This window comes from Littorina saxatilis, linkage group LG5, assembly GCF_037325665.1.
Source record: "Littorina saxatilis isolate snail1 linkage group LG5, US_GU_Lsax_2.0, whole genome shotgun sequence".
Lineage (NCBI taxonomy): Eukaryota > Metazoa > Mollusca > Gastropoda > Littorinimorpha > Littorinidae > Littorina > Littorina saxatilis.
Genome location: NC_090249.1, coordinates 20,690,658 through 20,707,886, shown reverse-complemented (window position 1 = coordinate 20,707,886; position 17,229 = coordinate 20,690,658). Strand labels below are relative to the sequence as shown.

The 17,229-nt window shown below is 44.7% G+C and overlaps 1 protein-coding gene across 1 annotated transcript in view; it reads left to right on the top strand.

The window, feature by feature from the left end:
• The window catches only part of LOC138966519 (eyes absent homolog 1-like), a gene marked incomplete in the record, with an annotated part of 141,029 nt that overhangs the window by 111,903 nt on the left and 11,897 nt on the right, over positions 1-17,229 (top strand).

Sequence of the window (17,229 nt, the reverse complement as noted above, 5' to 3'; positions counted from 1 at the left end):
AGAGAGAGAGAGAGAGAGAGAGAGAGAGCGCTTCATCACGCACGCGTACCCCGAATACTTTGGTCTCTTTTGGCCTGTCTAACAGCCACCCCTTCGCTAATCGGTGGAAGGCAAAGAGAGAGCCAGAAAGAGCGTTCTTGAGTGAATTTCTTTGATCTGGTGTTTCTTCGTGCAGCTTGTTGTTGATTCTACTTCGTAGGCTTTTAGGAACAAATTTCTTGTGTGCCTTGCATCTTTTTAACCCTTCGTGCCTTTTCAAGCGGTTTGTCGGTACGCAGCACTCTACCCTTGTTTCCTTTGCTGTCTCTGTATTTTTCTGTGGCGTGAAACAGCTTTGTATTACAGCGGCAGTATGACTATTTACGCTAGCAATAAGGCGCAATAGAAACGTCGTTTGAGGTAGTTGCTAGGACTTCGAAGGTAGGTCGTATGTTATTATAGATTGGAGTCTGAAGCCGTAAAATAGAGTGAAGCAACATTGAGACAGAAATTAAGGTGGACAAACATCCACCAGACAAACTCTGTCGTAAATTTGTAATAACAAAGTCGTGGTCAGTTGGAACGTAGTTATTGACAAAAATACGTTACATAGCGATTGTTGGGTTTTTTACTCTGAATTTTGGAACGTTGGCAGTCTCATTGTTTTTGAATTTAGTTTAAAGTTGTGGCATGGTCAAACAAGGGTGTGGCTATTGAGAAACCAAAGAGTGTTTCCCTGCAAACTTGTTGGTTTGCTTTGGTTTAGGTCAAAAACTGACGCGTGCAACTGATGAAACATCATTTTGAATTACTATTACCAGGAACACCATGCTTTGATTATTTTGAAAACGAGTTTTTGTGTTCGGATCCAGTTTTCCACTAAATTATACATGTGGAGGATACACGCACAACCTCGTGTTTTATCAAGGCGAATCCGCTATAGTGATCAATTAAAAAGGAAAAAAAAAGAGGAGCAAAAAAGAAAGGAAGGGAGAGAAAGAAAAAAATTGAGAGACAAGAAAATAATTCAATCATGGGCAGAAAATCTATTGAATTGGACATCAGGTGTTTTTTGTTTGTTTTTATTTGTTTTTTAAATAAGAAATCCGCGGCTTTGGTCGGACGTGCTTCCCTTCAATACAGAAGTATTTTGTCTTTCAAATTCATTCCCCTCTCAGTGTAAATTTGAGGAAAACATTGAGACTATAAAGACGATGGGGGTTAGGGGCATTAAAAAATAACACGCGGAACACAAAAAGAGAGAAAAATAGGAGAAGAAGACAAGCGTATGGGCTCTGCATAAGCACAGGTCTTTTGTCAAACACCACATCCTCAAAACCTGCACGCCGTCCTTTCACATTCTCCACGCCGTAAATCCAGCGCAGGGCTCTGCATAAGCACACGGCTTTTGTCCAACGCCCCACCCCACAACCCACCCCGTTCTTTGAAAACCTCCACGCCGTAAGACCAGCAGAACGTGCTGCCGCTACACAGCCAAGGCCAAGCAACGGCGAAGCAGAAGCTTCTACTCGGCGAGATGGTCACGCACAGCTCAGGCAAAAAGACGGGTCCACACCCTCACGACCAACGCAGCCCTCCAACTCGACCGCCTCGCGATAGCGTATTTGAGAACAGTAGCTCAAGTGAAGTTTGACCCTGATGTGCGCTTGTCGCCAGAGTGTCCAGGAGAAGACACGTAGCCGGGGTGCTAGTAAGTAAACAAGGGTTCTTTCGCCTCCATTCAATAGCGGGTGCCCTAGGTCCCGGGGAGTTTGAAAGGACCCCGGGTGACGGCAGGGATTTGAAGCTGAATGGCTTTGGAGGGCGATGCAGGAAGGGGGGGGGGGGGGGGGGGGCAGCGGAGGTTTTGGTCGAAGAATAGAAGTCTTCGGAAGATGGACGTGTCGCGGAGGATTAGAGACCAGCAGCGTTTCCCCTCCCTCATTCAACGCCGTTCTTTCCCTGCCGGCCTGTGTCAACATTTCACCCAACTGACAAACCAACGACCCTCCGTCGTGTCTTGTGGATAGGAGGGTTAGAAGTAAATTAGGGGTAGGCAGACATCCTGTCCTGTCCTGTACGTGTACTATCCTTCACTATCTTAGTTTCTTTCGCACGTATTGTTTGAAAATCACACGCTAGAGTTGGCGCTGCTTTTGCGATGTCCTGAATTAATCACAATGACCCAAAATTCAGGAGTTTTGTTTTGTTTTGTTTAAACAAGCATTGTCTGCCGTCAAGTATCGGTCAAGTCTTTGCTTTATACAAAATGGCCGAAGACTTCTTTAAAACATCTTCTTCTACCAAATAAATTACGATTGCCTTATAGTATTTTATCATTTAATGATACTTATTGTTTGTTTATTTTTCTCAAACAATTAAACTGACGTGTACTCGTTGATCTGACTTTCTGGCCAAAAAGATGTTGAATTCTGCCTCGATTCATTAAAGATGCAGTCCAAAGAGAACGGTGCCCTAGCAGATGTCTTGTCCACAGATGTATCCCACTGTATGAGACAAGACGTGGGTTCCAAAGAAGAACTGGTCAAGAAAGAGAGTGTAGAGATGCCTGACCTTCTGGTCAGGAAAGATGACGACGCCTGTATAGAGTCAAGAAAACGACAGTCCAGAAAAGACTTTGCCCTTACAAAGGTCTTGTCTACAGATTTCTCTGTGTGTGACTAGATGGTTGATTTTTCCCCGAAAATGTAGTGGTCAAGAAAGAGAGTGGTCAAGCAGAGAGATGGTCTGACCTTCTGACCAGGAAAGATGATGACACCTGTTATACTCACGAAAGATGCAAGCCCAAAATTCACGGTGCACTGGTAGGTCCACATCCGCAGATGCGTGTGACCAGACGATTTTTCATCTCAGAAGAACTGGTTAAAGAAGCAAAGAGGTCAGTTGTGTGTATTAAAAAAAAAAGCGTCTCAAAGAGTGAGTGGTCGAGAAAGTAAGTGGTCAAGCGGTCAAGTAGCCCAGAACTGTTTGGCTAGCAAAGTGGATAGCACCAAAGACGCACATATGACTGTCTGTATTGATCGGGAGGACGTTGATGAAGCCTTTCAGGGTAAGATCAGTCTCATCCTATCAAGCTGCTGAACTTCAGAAGATATTGAAGTAGCGGTTCTGGTCAGATGTAAGTACTGTGATGATATAGCGCAGCACTGGTCAGATATACGGACATAAGAACTGTGATGATATATATCGCAGCCCTGGTGAGACATACGGACAAACAGAATAATGATATAAAGGACCCCACAAAGCCCTTGTCGGCCCATCACTGAAAGAGGACCAAAGAGTTGTACAGGGGTCCCTCCGACCTGCGTGCCTCGTGAAGATTGGGGGTGCTTGGCTGGTCTGTGACCGAGCTAGTAAGTGGTCAGACATACAGTCAAACAGAGTAATAATACTGGACACCACGAATAACTTTTTCATCCCATTATCGGAAAAAAAGAACCAGAAAGCGACGCAGGAGTCCGTCCGACCTGCGTGCCTCGTGAAGATTGGGGAGCGAGGCTGGACCGGGCTGGGCTAGTCGGTGGCCGAGCTGCAAGAATCAATAGCCATTACTGGAACACAGCGTCTGCCTCCAACAATTGAGTTAGAGCCCTGGCAGCCCTCCGCTTTCCCAGCCCAGAGCATCTCCCCTCTAGCTCCCTCTGCCTCCTCCCTGGCTTTTATGGACAGATGCCGCTTGCAGAGAGGCGGTTGAGTCCACAGGCAAATCCAGGGATTAGGATGGAACGGGGGCCGCTGTCATTGGGCGGGCGTGAGAGATGCGGCGGGTCGGGTCATTAGCGGGACGAGTGTCGCGGTTCTTGGTCACCCTGACTTGCCCAGGGTGCGCTGCTGGGGCACGTTTGTGACGGAGACAGGGGTTTTGGAGGAAATTGGGTGTGGGAGTGGGGTAGAGAATGGTTAGATGGGAGTTGGGGGAGACAGGGGAGTGTGTGTGCGTGTGTGTTTGTGCGTGCGTGTGCGTGTGTGTGTGTGTGTGTGTGTGTGTGCGTGTGTGTGTGTGTGTATATGTGTGCTGCTTATACAGAAGTTGTTGTAGCTTTGAAAAGGTTTTAGGAAGGTGTTTTTTACTGCGATGACTTGTAGCTACTGGATAAGTTGTCTTGCGGGGTTTCCCCTTTCTTATTCATACAATTGAACTAGCAAGCATGCACTTATGCACTTTTTCAGGTAAAGAGCAAAAACAAATACTGTTTTGGTAATTGTAGATTTTTTGTTTTTCTCAATAACAAGTGTAAGGTCATTTCAGTCTTCAGAAACGGGCCTGCTTAGGTCCAGACCGAGTTAACAAAACCAGGATAACTTATTAACTCGCTGATTACCCAAAAGGTAACACGGATAATGATGCCAAAACAACAAGGACAATGCGTGCAGGAACAAGGCAATGTCAAATCCAAGGACATATCAGTCTTCAGATCCGTTCGCAACCAAGATAAATTAACAAAACGAGGATAATTGTCATTTTCCCCAAGCTCTATTTTCTGGTCGCCCCAAAGCTGACACAGAAAATGCTGGGGAAACAATGTGCGAGAATATGACGGTCACATACAAACAAAACAGCAACAGGACCAATCATCACATGCTGGGAAAACATTGCGGGAGCAATCACGGAGGACGATCAGCAAAGTTGGCCCAGGCAAAAGATTAGCTCTGCGGCAGGATGAATCTTTGTGGTCCCGACAGTCGTTTCTCTTTGGCTAGAAGGCTACGTTTTTGCGAGTAAAGCGAGGTAAGAGCGTTTTGTTGAGATTGCTCGAGACCACTGAGTTATATAACTCAGTGCTCGAGGCATTGAAGACGAGGATTTGACGAGAAAAAGCCTGAAGTGCTTCCCGGAAAAGAAGGTAAAGTCGAGGAAGTTTTCACTACGTCTGGCGATATGCACATTGAACCATATAATTTTGCGCACCAGGCATGCATAACTAAACTCTGGTGCCTTGTGATCCTGTTAGCTGTTCACCAACAACTCTTCCACAACAACTCTGTCAGTTTTGAGTTGTAACTGCAACGTTTGCATAGACATCTCGCCCGCTTCTCTCCCAGCAAGCTATCTCGCCGTGCCAGCCTGAAAGAAACGCAGAACAGGCTTCAGCCGGGCGCTGGGTCAGAACGGGTCAATCCTGGAGCCCATCCCCTCCATCCCAAGCAAGGGGGCCAGAGAGTGGAGATTTATGTTCTCGCCGCACAACCATCTGCAGGTCGTGCCTTATCCTCACCCCATCAGCCTTTGCGGAACCCCTCCTTCTTCCACTCTACCCATTATCTTGCCGACCCCCCCCCCCCCCCCCCCCCCCCGTTTCCTCCGGAACTCAGGAACTTCACAACCCTCCCATCCTGGATATGGTAGAGTATGCCCCATTGCAATGGAGTTAGAATCCCGATCCGTACGTTTCTGTTGTTGTGGCTGTTGTTGTTGTTGTCACTACTAAGCTGAACACCCCAAGCGTAGCCCAGAATTTGAAACATATACTTCTTCAAATCTGGCGACATTTCTTCAATGTGTTGGTGTGTGACTGGTGTTTAGAGTTTATGTGACCATGAAGGCTGATGTATTCCGACTAAGGAAAACTCTCGTCATTCTGCAATACATCAATTGTAGCTCCCACCTTCAAAATAACCCAGGCTTTACTATGCAGATTGTACCCAAGCTTTATCCTCCCTGAGGAACTGTAAAGTCGTAACCTCTCGCCTCTCCTAATGATAACCCCAACACTGCAAATAGGGCATAGAGGATAGTATGTCACCTTACCTATAGAATCTACAGCCCAAACCTTCAGAGAAAAACGACGCAGTCGCTTTCCTGGAATTTTGAATACAACCCCTAGATGACTGTGTACACAGAATTTAAAGTTTTATGAAGGAATAATAGAAAAGAATAATCGATCCGGAACTACACCCACCCTCTTGAAGTCATCCGCTTTATCATACAACCGCCTCTATGACATTTTCCTCCCCCTCACCCCCTCCCCCTCCCTTTTTCATGGGATGCACGTGCCCGCATGTTCCAGAAGACAAGGCGTGTTATCTCCATCCCCTCTCCCATTGTCCTGGCTGTGCGGCCTGCACTTTGACGATTAGAACGATGGCCTTGCTGATGACTTCGGTGCCACCGCCATCACCACATTAGTCCAGTTAAAATCGCACCCTGCAATGCGATGTACAACTCCTGACATCAGAGGGAAACGCTCACAGTTCTTACATCTCAGTGATGACGTCCCTGCTCCGATGATCATTTGTGACTTTGACGATTAGAACGATGACTGCCCCAACCTCACAGATTCGTCGCACATAACCAGACCTGTTAAAATCGTAGCCTGTAATGCATTGGATAACTTCTAACATCAGAGGGAAGCAGTCTAACGATTAGAACGATGACTGTCCCAATCTCACAGGGTCGACTGCCGCCATTGTCGCCACACATACCAGACCTGTTAAAATCGTAGCCTGTAATGCATTGGATAACTTCTAACATCAGAGGGAAGCAGTCTAACGATTAGAACGATGACTGTCCCAATCTCACAGGGTCGACTGCCGCCATTGTCGCCACACATACCAGACCTGTTAAAATCGTAGCCTGCATTAGTTAACTTCTGACATCAGGGGGAGCTCTTTTAGATGAGTTTCCCGCTCTCGATCAGCTGCCACCACCATCGTCACAATAGTACTGATACAAAGTTTCAAGTTCATTTTCATTTCGCTTTCATTCAGTGAGGTCCATACTTCTTTCGAGTCGCGATGTTAACATGTGTGTGAAGTTGAGCGCTGTGCCACAGTGTCTGTCGGGCCATTAGCGATAGTGTGGTGAACACGGGGAGCGCTGGGAGATAAGGATCGTCATCACGGACAGTCCCACTCCGCCCTGCTGCCTCCTCTGTCCCCTGGGCGTCATCGTCTGGGCTACTCTCTAAAATACTTCATCTCTTGTGTTTTAGGGGTGAAGAGCGAGATAGAGAGAGAGGCGGGGCTGGGGGGGGGGGGGGGGGGGGGGGCTTTAGGACTGTGATGTTGGTCTGCTTGGTTTTATCAAGTTAAATGGTAAAAGGTAGCGCGTCTGCATTTGCCTGTGACTTTTCTGTTAAAAAGCTTGACCACCAGATTTCAGCAAAATGTCTTCTGCTTATCTGGATGAGAAAGATCTGATATGAAAGAGCACATTCTGAGGCTCTCTCTACAACACTGTAAACCAAAAGTAAATAAATAACTACATAAATAACCACATAGATAACTAAACAAAACACAAAGAGCTTCAACTGGTTTCTGTCCCCAGAACACATCATCGTTCGATCATGAACATACTTGTATTTGGAGCCCCCGCACACCCCGACGAAAACTTTCCGTGCAGATGGTCCAGTTCTCAAGCACATCCTCACAACCGTTTTCCCTCCAACGCCATCATCGATAAGTTTTTACCTGTGATTACCTGGCTCTTGCTTGTCAACCAGCGGGCTCAGTCCCCAGCCTTGTCACCGTGAGAGCGAGGATTACATCCCGCTGCTGTCTCCTTGCTGGTGTTTTGTGAAACTCAACACTCTGGATGCTAGGGCTTAGTGGTCCTCGACAAGGTCTTAGAGAAGACCTGAGGGCTCTTTTGCTGTACTTAAGGAGTTTTGGCCGTTGCTGCTGCTGCGATGCTAATGACATCAAAGACCGATGTGTATGTGTATGTGTGTGTGTGTGTGTGTGTGTGTGTGTGTGTGTGTGTGTGTGTGTGTGTGCGTGATGAATTGAACTCTCTCTCTCTCTCTCTCTCTCTCTCTCTCTCTCTCTCTCTCTCTCTCTCTCTCTCTCTCTCTCTCTCTCTCTCTCTCTCTCTCTCTCTCCCTCGGAAAAGACAGACAACAAAGGTGGTTCGATTCAGAATGTTACCATAGTAGAAAAGATCTCAGGCAAAATCTTCGTTTATTTCATAGCGGCCGTGTAGACAAGGATTGTTATACTGAAAAAAGAAGTAGCTATAATGAACTTATAAGACAAAAGAAAAAATCTCATCGTCAGTCTCTTATGGAGTCTTTAGATAAAGGGAGTAGTGATCCTAAATTGTTTTGGAAAACAATCAAATCTTTGGCATCTAAGGTGGCAGGTGTGATTTCCATTAATACAGAACAGTGGTATCAACATTTTTATAATGTGTTTAACTCTTTTACAAAAGAAAATAATGACCATACTGATTTTGTTGAGGATGGTGTTAATCGGGTATCTGATGGTGATGATGAGGAGGAGATGTATGACATGGATGCGCTTGAACGTGTCATCACTGAAAACGAAGTAAAAGAAGCTATTAGAGTATTAAAGAATGGTAAAGCTGCAGGACCCGATTATTTAATTGGGGAGTTCTTCAAGAATTCCGCCACAGCTGTTGTGCCGTTTCTTACAAAATATTTCAATAAATTGTTTACCTCAGGACTTTACCCTGATGTATGGACGGAAGCCATAATTCATCCCCTTCACAAGAAAGGTGATAAGAATAATCCTGATAATTACAGAGGTATTTCATTATTATGTATATGCAGCAAATTGTATAGCTACATTTTGAACAACAGATTGACGAATTGGATCGAAAAACATGAAATATTAAATGAGAGTCAAGCTGGTTTTCGCAGAGGCTATAGTACCGTTGATCATATTTTTACACTACAAGCTTTGGTACAGAAGCAGTTATTGACACACAAGAAGTTGTATGTTGCTTTTATTGACTTTCGTAAAGCTTTTGATTCAGTTGTAAGAACTACGTTGTGGAAAACTTTGAAGAAAAATGGAGTTAAAGGAAAGATGTACCAGGCGCTCAGCTGTATGTATGACGTGGTAAAAGCAAAAGTGCGATCAGGAAGTGATTTTTCGGACTCCTTTATGTGCCCAAGGGGTCTAAAACAGGGAGAAATGTGTAGTCCAGTTTTGTTTTCTCTACTAATTAATGAGCTAGCTAATGATATTGTCCAGAAGGGAAAACATGGTATTCAACTTATTCCAGACTTTTTGGAAATACTCATTCTGATGTTTGCAGATGATATTATTCTTATTTCAGATTCTGTATGTGGGCTCCAGAATCAGTTAAACATTCTGTGGGATTCGTCTAGACGTCTTGGACTTGAAGTTAATTTAGACAAATCTAATATTGTTGTTTTTCGGAACGGTGGTCACTTGGCCTTGCGAGAAAGATGGGTGTATGGTGGACATCCTATGAGCGTTTTGAACATGTATAAGTATTTAGGAGTATGGTTGTCTACACGCCTGTCCTTCTCTCACACTCTTAATGATTTTGCTGCAAAAGGGAAAAAGGGAGTCATTGGTATTTTAAAATGTTTATGGCAACTGGGTGACAGGTCTTCAGCTATTTTTTTCAAGCTTTTCGACGCACAGATTCAACCGATGCTGTCATATGGTGCCGAAGTTTGGGGGGTTGAAGCAGACCATACACCTATAGAGAGAGTTCATTTATTCGCACTTAAACGTTTTTTGAATACGAGTATGAGAACACCAAATGGTCTATGGAGAAACGGGAAGGTACCCCTTGTTTATAAACAGCTTTGTTAAATGCATTCGTTTTTGGCTACGTATATTGAGGATGCCACATCATCGCCTTCCGAGCAAGGCGTATAAAATGCTGAAATATCTCCATGAAAAAAATAAGAAAACATGGGCCTCCTCGATCTGTTACACTCTGTACATGTACGGTTTTGATGAAGTATGGGAAAACCAAGGTGTTGGCGATGAGAGGGCGTTCCTAACAGCATTTAAAGAAACACTTATTTCATCCTATAAGCAAACCTGGCTTGAAAATGTACAAGGAAGTGAACGTTTCTCTCTGTACAGAACCTTCAAATCAACCCTAACATTATCCAACTATTTAAGTGATTTGAAACATATTAAAGCTAGAAATCTTCTGATTAGACTTAGATTGGGAGTATCTCCTCTGAAAGTACATCGATTTCGCTTCAATATAAATGCAACCTCCGCTGATTTATCTTGTCCATTTTGTTGTGGCAGTGTTGAAGATGAAGTCCACTTTGTTTTAGTATGCCCTAAATATGCTGAGTTAAGAGAATATTATATTCCACGAAAATACACTAGAATCCCATCATTGTTTAAATTAACCATGCTGTTTTCAAACACTAGTAAGCCGCTATTGCTACGTTTTTCTACATTTGTCATGAAGGCGCTTTCCATTCGTAATCCATAATCCGTAAACGAAACAGGGCGATACTAGTAGGATGTTCTTGTTTTTGTTTACTATGTGCATTTGTATGCTGGTGCTTGAGATGTGCTCATCTCCATGAAAAGGGCCCAAGGCCTACTCATTAAAACATTCAGACTTCAGACTTCAGACCTCTCTCTCTCTCTCTCTCTCTCTATCTCTCTCTCTATCTCTCTCTCTCTCTCTCTCTCAAACTCTCCCTCAGTCTCTCCCTGCGTGTGTGTCTGAGCGTGTTTGTCTGTCCGTCCGGCTGTCTGTCTTTCTGTCTTTCTGTCTGTCTGTGTTCGAGCGCGTGTTTGTGTTTGTGACTTTTGACGGCCGGCTGTTCCGAGCATTCGGTGGATTTATGTGCTGCGGTTGACTGTTGGGAATTTATTGTCAGAAAGTCTTTAATGAATGAAGAATGTACTATGAAGTGAACTCATTGATGATCAAAAAAACAACGACCCCCACATCAAAACACAAGAGACCTAATTAGGGAAAGACGGGAAGAAAAAGGAAGATGGTGCATTGTCAAAAAGGGGAGAGGGGAGGGGAAGGTGGAGACAGGGAAGAGAGGGGATGCATGGCAAAACTGGGGTGAGGGGGTGAGAGAGAAAGGGCAGAGAGGGGATGCACGGAGGATCTGGGGTGGGGGTGGGAGAGGGGGAGGGGGGATTTGCAGCGGAGACAGGCAGAATTGACGTTGAGAAGACCGGGGGGCTTGGCGCTGTCACTCACGGGCTGTGATTAAAGCGATGTCGTCACGCCGTCACTTCTTGCTAGCTCCCCCATTCTGTTGCTTTATTTCTCTCTCACCCCTCTCGCCCTTCTTTCTGTAAAACTAGGTTAAAAAAAAAAAAGATGAAAGGCTCATGTCGGTTGATGAAGCTGGATCTAAATAAAAAAATAATGAAGTTTGGATAGACACGAATACATTTTGGATCAGTCAGGTGTCCTCAGATGGGAACTTGAACTCGCATGGCGACATATGACTTGAGACCGATGTTCAGATTGGTCCATTTACCTTGGCAGTTACGTAATTATTGCATTATATTAGAGAGACTCGTTGAAGTTCTCAGAGCTCTCCATTTATCTACTGATTTTATCTTCCTTTAATCTTGGTTGAAATCACGGTCACGTTCTGAATGAACTTTAGTGTGAATGGCAAATGAGAGAGAGGAATATTTTCTCTTCGAAGCCTTACAAACAAGTCATTTTTGAACAGTATATTACGTGGACCAGCTGACAGCGAGTGTAGACAGTGCGTTAACACGGCTGTTTTCTTCTTACCCTACCTCTGGAGAATTCATCTGGGCCAGTCTTTTTGCTGCCTGTGTTTTGTTTATCGCCAGGGAGGAGAGAAACAGGCCGCCTCTCTCGGCAAGTGTACACACCACTGCTTTTGTTTCCCCTCAATGAGGCGTTTAGGCTGCGTGTCACAGAGAGAGAGAGAGAGAGAGAGAGAGAGAGAGAGAGAGAGAGAGAGAGAGAGAGAGAGAGAGAGAGAGAGAGAGAGAGAGAGAGACTTGTTGGGGAGAGAGAGAGAGAGAGAGAGAGAGAGAGAGAGAGACTTGTTGGGGAGAGAGAGAGCGCACTCTTCACTGAGTGAACTCGAACTCGAAAACTTTATTACCGAGGGATGATAGCATTAGGTCCATATGGTCCTTTCTTACAGCTAGTCCCTACTATAATACACACATGAAACAAAGAACAAATATGAAGAATTTATATAAAAAAAAATTTTTTTTAAATAAAAACAATAGGGAAAGGTATAACAAAATAAAAATTCAAAATTCAAAAGTGTGCTTGTTAATGGAAGCATACTATACACTTTCTCTTTTACACATCCTCACACACACTCGCACAAAGTGTACACCGACTTAGTCGTTAGAGAGGTGCTTTCGGAGCTGTCTTTTAAAAGAGAGAGAGAGAGAGACTTGTTGTTGGGGAGAGAGAGAGCGCACTCTTCACTGAGAGAGAGAGAGAGAGAGAGAGACTTGTTGTTGGGGAGAGAGAGAGCGCACTCTTCACTGAGAGAGAGAGAGAGAGAGAGAGAGAGAGAGAGAGAGAGAGAGACTTGTTGTTGGGGAGAGAGAGAGCGCACTCTTCATTGAGAGAGAGAGAGAGAGAGAGAGAGAGAGAGAGAGAGAGAGAGAGAGAGAGAGAGAGAGACTTGTTGGGGAGAGAGAGAGCGCACTCTTCACTGAGAGAGAGAGAGAGAGAGAGAGAGAGAGAGAGAGAGAGAGAGAGAGAGAGAGACTTGTTGTTGGGGAGAGAGAGAGCGCACTCTTCACTGAGAGAGAGAGAGAGAGAGAGAGAGAAAGACTTTTTTTTTTAGAGAGAGAGAGAGGAAGGGAGGGGGTGGAAGTTTTTTGACAGAGGGGTAGGGAGGGAGTGGAAGATTTATTCGCTGAAACAAAGCGCTTCGTTTCGCAGTGAGCCTTCGCCGGTTCATTGGAAGCGAAGCGTTTGACTGTGTGCTAAATTATTCGGAAGAAAATGATCACCAAGGCAGAGCGAGAAGAGTACGGGTTGACCGCACTTCTTGCGGTGTGAAGGATTAGGAGATAACAGTGACTTTTTCTTTCTCATTCCATTTCTTCTTTATTTGTGAATGATTGATTAGTTGACTAGTATTCTATGGTATCCCTTTTAGTTTTAAAACGCAGAAATGACTGGTTTCTTCTCTGAAAAATGTTTCCTAGCCATTCATAGCGGACGTTTCGTGGTCTGAGTAGTTAAAATTGCATCAAGAATCGGTGTTTGAAGAAGAACAACAACAATAACAACAATATTAGAAGCAGCAGCAATATCGACAACAGCAACAGCAAGAACAACAATCGAACATGATGTTTAATTTTGTTGTAACCAAATTTTATTAAGATTTTCCATAAATTCCAAAGCTCCAGCTTAAAGGTTGCCATGTTTTTGTCAGGCCAAATCAGTACTTTAAAGAAGAAACAAACCACAGAATCTGATTTGCTCAATAATAGCAATTTAAGTCAAAATTATAAGTCTGTTAAACAAAGCGTGCAAGTACCCAAGATGGATATTTCAGAATTCTGTGTCTTGAAAAAAAGTTCTATTTCGTACCTATGTCTATATAGGTATCCGTGCAATGCCTTCCCCGCCCCCTGTGCCCGTTTTATCCCCCCACAATGTGTACGTAAGACAGATTGTATGCAAGCGGCGAAGACGGCGCTGAAGACTTGATGGCTATTCCAGTCGTCCTGCCTTCCTGCCTGCAGCCCATAAATCCTTTCTTCTTGTGCTCTTTCCTCGCCGTCCGACTAGTGCTGCTTGGCCTTCATGGCACAAGGCGCCCCTCACCACAATCTTGTTGTTGGTGCACAATGTATTGTAATCCGAAGGATCGAAGCAAAACACAATGAAAGAAGGTTAAAGCTTACACATGCACCCAGACACCTATGCAGAGAATATTTTTAAAAACATTCTTCTTTTTACACCCCCGGTATAGGGGTGTGTATAGGTTTCGGTCGATGTGTTTGTTTGTGTGTTTGTGTGTTTGTGTTCGCATATAGATCTCAAGAATGAACGGACCGATCGTCACCAAACTTGGTGAACAGGTTCTATACATTCCTGAGACGGTCCTTACAAAAATTGAGACCAGTCAAACACACGGTTAGGGAGTTATTGGTGGATTAAGATTCTACAAGGACTTATAGAGAAACATATTCATGGTCAAAGGGAAATAACCTTCTCAGTTGGTGGCAGTGAGAATGGGTGCAGTGAGAATGGTTATTTCCCTTTGACCAACAGGGGTGTTTTTCCTACCTCGAAGGAATTTCTTGTTTTAATTTACTTTTAGTGTGTAATTTTTAGTTTGCTTTGTAAAATAATGTAGGTTCTGTTTTGGTTTGACGGATGCATTTGACAGAGTGCTGTGTAACCTGGTTACTGAGGACTTAGTTATGTAGCTCTACTGTTTCCATGGTTTCCAGAGTCAGTTCTTACGTTGATTTTTTTTTCGTTGTTTTTATTATGTTTTTCGTTTTTATTAAACATCCCTGACCGTTCTGATTTTGGGGGGAACAGCACAGTTACGTGAAACTACCAGACATGTATTCCTGCAGAATGGATTCGTTGATGTTCACCGCCAAACCCCCATGCCCCCTGCTCCTCTCTCCACCCCCACCCTTACCTTACAGTTCTCCTCCTTCCCCTCTTAATCCCTGGGGATAAACCACCACACAAGTTCTGCTGTGAGACCTGGTACGTAATACCTTCCTCCCACAGACATTATCCGCACGCCACCCCTTCCGACACAGTGTCGAGACGAGTTACCCCCATCTGGGGGCGTAAAACATCTATTAACCTGTCATCTTCAGCCAATCAAAACACCAAGAAAATCCTGTACACTTCCTGCCTCTCTGAGATCCACAGAGTACGCCCTGCTCTATCTCTGTCTGTCTCTGTCTCTCGGTCTCTGTCGCTCTCTCACTGTCTGTCTGTCTCTGTCTGTCTGTCTGTTTGTCTGTCTGTCTGTCTTTCTGTCTTTCTGTCTGTCTGTCTCTCTGTCTGTCTCTCTCTCTCTCTCTCTCTCTCTCTCTCTCTCTCTCTCTCTCTCTCTCTCTCTCTATCTCTCACGCACGCAAGCACACACACGCACACTCATACGCATACACACACACACACACACGCACACACACACACACACGCACGCACACATACACACACTAACACACACCCACACACACACACACACACACACACAATAAAAACACACGCATGTACATACTCACTCTCTCTCTCTCTCTCTCTCTCTCTCTCTCTCTCTCTCTCTCTCTCTCTCTCTCTCTCCATCTCTCTCCATTTACCCCTCATCACAGAGAACGTTTCACCGAGTGTTAGGGGCGTACAAACATCTTGCAGCACCAGTCTATGGCCGGGACTCTATTTTCTCTGCAATGGGAGCGTGTTGTGAGGGGATGAAAAATAAGTGCCTCGCCTCTGCTGGCAAAACAAAAGGCTAATGGTTTACCCCTTCCTCAAAGTGGTCATAGAAGACAAAAAAGGGAGCAGAGAGGGGTTGCAGCACAATAATACTCTGGCATTGCGGTCGCTTTATATGAATGAATGAACATAAAAAAAGCGAAGCAAAATTCAGTCGTGGGAGGGGGGAGGGTGGCACCACATACCTCTGTCATGGCAGTCCCTTTATGTGAAAGATAAAAAGAAGAAATGAGGTGGAGGGGGGGGGTGAGGGGGGGTAGTGCAGTACAATGCATCCCTGGCATTGCCATCGCTTCATAAGTTCACAAGTATAATACGATGAAACAACCGCTGTAAAGACGGCAAGAAGAGATACAATTGCGACTAGAACTCCGCACAACGAGGCCGCCTGGCAGAAGCTTGCGACATGTTGCACATGACTGTGTGTGTGTGTGTGTGTGTGTGTGTCCCTCCAAGACACCAAAACAATGCGAGTTGCCTGCTAAATGACGGTTTGTGTGACTCCAAGGGTCAGGCATGTAAAGTCCTTGTGGATTTTTGCAAACGTTTCGTGTAGCCGAGCTGTTTTAGAATCGCGATTTTAACTCCTCCGATATGAAAAGGGAGGTGGCTTGGGAGTGCAAGTTTATTTTTTATTTCTCCTTTCTGTCGAGATTGGAATGGCGGATTGTGGAGATGAAAGCGCTGTGAAAGTGCGAACGTCCTGGAGAGACGATTGCAATAGGGAAAATGATAAAGGTCGACAATGCAAAACATTTACACGAAGGTTTATTTTTAAACTTAAAAAAAGGCGAAATAAAACGTCCCTGAGGAGCTGGAAAACGTGGCAGCGAAAGTGCAGATTTGTAATTTTTATTATGATTATTTTTGTGTTTAATTAGAGCATGTAGACGATAGATATTTTTAATAAAGTAAAGTCGTGCTGTTGTTTCAAGTCGAGCAGTCATTTTGAACACCGTCGGTTGAACAGAGTCCTGATTTGGGACGGTTGTTTTGCGAAACAACAGAAATGAAAGGTACAGGAATGACGGAAAGTGAGAGGCACAGAAATATCGGACAGTATAAGAGGACCGGAAAGAGAAAGGTTGCGAAAATGATGGAAAATGAGAGAGGTGCCACTAAACGAATGGGAAAGGGAAAAGTTTAACACACAAATGATGGAAGTCTCAGGCAAAGAGCCCCACTACCATCACCGACCATCATCAGGCCAAGTGGCGCTGAGATTCTGGAACCTGCACAAGAGACCCCCTACGGGGTTCCCTGGGGGTAGCAAAGTAATTGAAAATGTAGAGGCTCCTAATCACTGTCAACTAAGAGCAAATTGGACTCGATTCTCGCATTATTTCCCTACTCCCGCCCCTCCTTCTCCACCCCATTCCTCCACCCCACCCCCTCAATCCCCCCCCCCCTCCCCCTCGCCTAACACAATTTCCTCCGGATTAATCGGCTAAAAATCCGCGCCGCCGAAGCCACCGGGGAACCCGGCTTGACGAGTTCCGTCCCTTGATGAGAATAGTGCCCCACGTTTGTTTTAAAGAGATGGGAACACAATTACAATGCCACAGAATGTATTGACTGCGCCAAGTCCACCGCTCTGCTAACCAACACATGGTTGAATTGTACTTCTCTTCTGGACACGTTTGTTTTTAGCATTCGCGTTAACCGGAATTTTTCGAAATTTTTTTCATCTACCCATTTTAAAAAAAACACTGTTTTTGTTGTTTATTTACTTTTTAAGACAGGTTTGTGGTTTGTATTGCAATTGATGTTACCGCTCTTCGTCTGTCTGTCTGTCTGTCTGTCTGTTTCTCTGTCTCTCTTTCCATTATTGTCAAAATTGAGTGTGCTTTCATAGCGTCGTTTCTTTGATCGTGATTTTTTCGAATACTATTGTTTTTTCGTTACGACTGATCGCTCTTGAGTGAATTTCTGGGTACAACCTCTTTAACAAACAAGTCGGCACCGCCTAATGTACTGAGTCGGATGATGAAGTGGGAGGTAGATAGATGATGGGAGGGGTTGGGGAAGGAGGAGGGGATGGGGGAGGGGATGGGGGAGGAGGGACGATGGGAGGGGTAAAA